At 31.6% G+C, this 5,969-nt stretch overlaps 1 pseudogene; it reads right to left on the reverse strand.

Annotated features, from left to right (window-relative positions):
* Nucleotides 1-3,555: 3,555 nt before the first annotated feature.
* Nucleotides 3,556-5,166, reverse strand: LOC133816826 (protein CHROMOSOME TRANSMISSION FIDELITY 7-like; annotated as a pseudogene).
* Between the last annotated feature and the right edge of the window lie 803 nt (nt 5,167-5,969).

Here is a 5,969-nt window from a genome sequence, read left to right on the forward strand (position 1 = left end):
GGCTTAGCAAATATTAGTGCCACTTCTGGCATAACAAAGAAAGAGGTGTTCCCTGACAGAATATGTTGTTTTAAACACCTGATCTCTTCCTCTTGCCTTTGCAATGTGTAGCGTCTCAGAATTTTACTTAGCTAGATAGTGGTAGTGGTAGGATGGAATTTATAAGTTTAACCTATAGTTCAAAAATATTAATTTTAACATAAGGTTTGATTAATATAGTTGGTCCTAGAAATGATAGTTATTATAACCTAAGGTTTAGATAGAATGATTAAGAATGTGACACTTGTCACATGCATGTTTATTAAGGATTTAAGTATTATAGATGAATAAATTAATAAAGGATAGGTCTAGAAGGTCTAGAACATTCCGGCAGCTGTTATGATCACGTTTTATTCAGTCAAAGTTGTTTTCACAAAATTCAAGTGTGATGAAAATATGCAAAAATGTGTTTAAAATATCAGCGTATGCTGATATATCACAGCTATGGGGGCCGATATGTCGCCTAAGGTTGATACGGAAAACACGTCGACTTCGTACAAACGAAACCACGAAGGCTCGGGACATAGGGGTAGGCAATATATCGCCTAGGGGGCGATATATTGGCTCTTTTAAGGTATTTTTGAAACTTTTTGGAAACCGAATTAGAAACAGCCCTCAACAACTTAGATTTGCTCCTGAATCTTTTTGACCAAGTTCTGAGCATCTTTTGAATAGAAAATTCAAATGTATTCAATTAATATTCATTTATTTATTCTTTTTAAAATGGGTTATTTTCACTCCTTGAACTCTATAAATAGGACCTTTCACTCAACCATTTCATTCATCACTCAACACTACAAGAAAAAATGCTTTTAATAACATCAAAAATGTGTTATCAAAACATACGATAACACTTTCTGATGTGTTAAGACCGACTATGTTATCATAGGTCAGGGTACTTTACATAACACTTTATCAATGTTATACAGATGTGTTATTGTATTGTCAACGATAACACAATTTCTGTGTTATTTTAATATATAGATAAGTGTTGAATTATGTTATTTATAGTCGATTATATAACACTTTTTTTGTGTTATACTACACTTTAGTATAACACTTTTTTGTGTTATACTACACTTTAGTATAACACTTTTTTTGTGTTATACTACACTTTAATATAACACATTTTTTGTGTTATACTATACTTTAGTATAACACATTTTTTGTGTTATACTAAACTTTAGTATAACACATTATTTGTGTTATACCACACTTTAGTATAACACATGTGTTATATTAGCTTAGAGAAACATAATCTTTTTTTACTTACACAAAACTAGGAAAACAAATATGAAAGTTGAAGTCAAATAAGGTAACATAAATAGATTTTTATTAATTACTCAAATGTAATTACAATATTTTGTCTACTAGTCTAGGCTTAAGAAATCATATTACAACATAATTTATGCCAAATTCAGATTCCTTTATCACTAAATACAAAACAAGAAATGTATACAAAAATTAGTGAAATACATTATTCCATTCTTTGCATCAATATCTCGATGGCTTTGTAGTTTCTTTGAAAGTGTTATGCTTCAAAAACAGGTCAGTAAATGCCACCCTCAAGTTCTTAACCTCTCTATCTAATTCACTTGGTGTCCTTTGCCTGCAAGATCCTAGAAAATGGAGTAGGATCCACCAAAAACTGAGATAAGTCTACAGATCAGTGCTTGAAGTATCATACAAAAATAAAACTGTAAAACCGACATAGCTCTTACAATTTTCTGAAAGTTTTTTCAAGACTACAGTATGTATTCCATCTTTTAGATACCACAAATTGTCAACAGCAGCAACTAAATTACATGTAACTAAACTATACTAAATTTCTATGACTAGATGATAGTAAATGTAGAAGCAAATATTACATCCTTATGTTAATAAAATAGATCTAATGATCCACAGCACAAAAACCAATTGTTATCCATAACTTAAAATACAACAAAAAAAATTTAGTCTCATAAGAAAAAGCATTCACTGCCCAAAATAGAGGCAGAGATTAACTTGTGTATATTTCAAAGCATCTATTCAAACCAATCACGTCACAAGGCATATGGAATAAACACCATAAGGCAAAACCAGAAAACTAAAAATAACTAGGAAGTAGCCAATATGGAATAAACACCACAAGGCAAAACCAGAAAATTGCATGATCTCAAATAAAGATGCATAAACCAATCTTACTGAATGCTAATAACAAAATAGTAGCAACATGATACTTTATTGAACTAGAATCATATGGCACAACACAATCAAACAAAATAAAAGAAAATGGAAAGAACATACATATGCTTCAACAGTTATATATATGCATAAGGACCTACTACAAGATAAAAGATAACAAATATTAAATAAAGATTATAATGGAGATAAGACTCCTCAATTAAAGAAAAGGGAGACAAGACTCCTCAAATAAAGATAGGAGACAACACTCCTCAAATAAAGCATGGATGCAATTATTACATAAATTTAAATGTAATTATTTTTCATTCTTTTAGCCCAGGCCATTCATTTTAACATGCAACAATTGAAAGGGAAAAAAAAGCTATATAAAAGAAATTATTTATAAGTTACAATATCTTGTATGATGCAGGGCAAACCAAAATTTCAAAGAGAAATGGTGGCTTGTAACAAATCAATATTTTTATCCAATAACTTAACAAACTATCATATGTTGAATGCCCTTTCTGGAATTGAATTTATTTTCTTGTCAAAGCAAACATGCCTAGCTACCACCTTTATTCTCTTTTTTCTTTACTTAAGCTTTGCCCAATTTGTAAATCTCTTCAGTTTAAGCAACAATTAAAATAACTAAGACATAGAGAGATGACCTTGTATGTGTTAAATATAATATCTCTGAACTTTACCTTATCTTTCAGAATTTTCTTCTTCTCCTAACCCCATTTCCTGGCCAACTTCAGAGTTGTTTCTACACCTTCAGCACCAGTGTTCATAGGCAGCACCATGTCATATCCGAGCATTTCTGTGAACCTTTCTGCTTGTTCTTGTAATGCTTTCATGATTTTTGGATGACAATATCCCTACAGCAAGAAGTTATGAAATCAAAACCCATAAAAGCTCATATGAAAAACATAAACGGGCACTGGTCATTCATATAAATTCGATTGAATTGAATATCAATAAATTTCCTGCCTTACATCTTCTATGAATTTGCATTTCCTTGAGATAGAGAAAAAAGAGCAATTGTCACAGTAATAAGCAAGTTGGAAAATGGAAAATCATTGGAAAGAAAAAAAGAAAGAACATTGAAATATGAATAGATAAAAAGCTGCAGCAATGGCTCAGATAGAAACAAATTCAGTCATCAAGTAACAAATATATACATGACAACACAATTTCCCAACATTTTCTACCTGATTAACTGCAGAATAAGCAGAGAGAAAGTCTAGATACCATTTGCCTTCAGGATCCCATATACATGATCCCTTTTCCTGAGAGAACACAACTGGTATTGGGTGATAGCTGCATTTCAACAGCTAAAAATTCTTAGACAAGTACTGTATTAGCATTTAGAAACTGCTGCTCATTAGGTTGCTCTAGCAGAAGAAATTCAATACAAGGAAAACTATACACAAGATAATGTAAGTGCAAACTTCAGAACATCAAAATGACACAAGTTGAAGAACATCAAAAGTAAAGTTTCTCTCTCTATCGCTCTCTCTCTCTCTCTCAAACAAAGATTTGGCACTCGTACAAATAAAAATTACAAAAAATCATATATTGGTCATCACTTGCCAAAGTGAATATCTTAAACATAAGAGAATTACCTCACTTCATCCAGCAACTGAGTGGCTATTCATTTTCTTCTGTTGACAGGAGACACCAAAATTGCTCTAATGCCACAGACAGCCGACACTGCTACCTCCTCACAAACAACTGCGCTACCAAGGTCTCCATCCAACAGGTTAGTATTACTAGCAGAATGAGATCTTTTCACTGTCTCCCTCCGAAAACTAATATCCCCAAATTGGAGGATGGTTAGTTTGGTTCTTTGTTCTTTTGTGTTAATAGCATCATTGCCTGCTGAATTTGAGATGACTTTGATTGCCTTCTCTATTGGTTCGGCAATTAGGCGTCCGACTACCCTGTTGGATAAAATGAACAGTAAGACCTGTAAGAACAGTAAAACAAGTCTAATTTCAAGTTTAAACAAAACAACTCTAATTGCACATATCACTGACATTGAAGATTTCTTTAAAAAAAATCAGAGAGAATCCAAGTGCATTATCATGAACTTCATGAAATAACTTCTAGACATCTTTATGATTTATGGATAAGGAATGAAAAGTGCATCTCCAATGGTAGCAACACCATTGGTTGGCAAAAGTAGACAATTTATTTTAAAATATTAGCTTTTAAAAAAATAAAAAAAATAAAGGGTTGGCAAGGTTTCCCAACAGAGGCAACGTTGGTAGGACATCTTTATATAAATATTATTTATGGACCCACTTAAACCTTGCAACTGCAGTGGTTCTAGCGCTGCATATGTTCTAAGAATCCAAGTGCATTTGACATAAAAATAAAGTAAAAAGACTATTCTAAACAGACAGTAAAAGTGGGAGGATATCACCCTACAAAACTTGAGGAAAATAAATCCACTTCCAAGCTCAATCCCCATCATATTCATAGCTTCCACAACCTGCAAGCCATAATGTTTCATTCAGAAAATGTCACTTTTTATTTAACGAATTAAATACCCCTTAAACTCACTATTCCCTATAATTACATAAACATTTATTTGACCTGAATGAAAAATAGATATTCAATCTAGACCTTCTTTTGGGCAGTAGAATCACTATCCAACACCATAACAATCCGACCACCTTAAATGGTAGGCATCTGAATAACCCTTTCACTAGACCAACCCTGCAAAATTAAATATCAATAATATTGATATAAGCAATAATCAAATCACCACAACAAGCGCATTTCAAAATAAATTTCAAAGACTTATACCTTAAACTGAATTCCATGGGTATAGTTCTTATGAAATTCCTTATGAGCCTTCTCATCACTTTCATCCCCAGGAGAATACTTAAAACCACATGTGGAACAACTATGAAAGTTAAAATCAGACTGACCCAAATCTAAATGGTACTGGGGCATAACTTCTCTTATTTTTCACCATATCAATGAAAAAAAATGTTAGTGGTGAAACACCAATGTTTAACTTACAGAATTCCCCAAAACTCAAAACTAAAATGCAAATCAACAATTCCAATTTCACTTTCTGCAGCTTTACTTATATATACATCCATATATAATATATATAGAATAACATATATAAATTGGTTTTTAATTTTCATTCTCTTCTTGTCTTTCTATTGGGAAATTTTTTCAAACACCTTGAGTGCATGAGAAATAAAATACTGACTACCCAGCCAAAAAAATCTCAGAATTACAAAGATCAATCATAAATGGATCTAGGAAAAAAAAAATAGTAGAAAATTAACTACATTCATAGAAGCTTAGTTTCATAAAATTGAAATCAAACTCTATAATAAAAACAAGACAGACCCCAAAAAGACAAGAAAAGAATGAAAATTAAAATTGAAATCAAACTACATTCATAGAAGCCTAGTTTCATAATATTGAAATCAAACTCTATAAAAGATTGGTATGGCAACCACACGAACAGAGGAAATGATCTACATAGAATTTTTATGAAATTTCAGGGCTGATTTGCATGTGACATTGCTACAACTATCACTAAATACAAGAATTGACACATACTTTAGTACTTATTTTTATTCATAATATACAAATTTGCATATCAACCATAACCAAATTACTTCTTTTACTAACTACAATCAAACCAATTTGTGCATTCCAAAAAAAAAAAGAAAAGACAGATTGTTCTACATACATTTCCATATTCATGCATAGTGTGGGATCACATAGCCAAATCA

The sequence above is a fragment of the Humulus lupulus genome, chromosome 1, assembly GCF_963169125.1.
Source record: "Humulus lupulus chromosome 1, drHumLupu1.1, whole genome shotgun sequence".
NCBI lineage: Eukaryota > Viridiplantae > Streptophyta > Magnoliopsida > Rosales > Cannabaceae > Humulus > Humulus lupulus.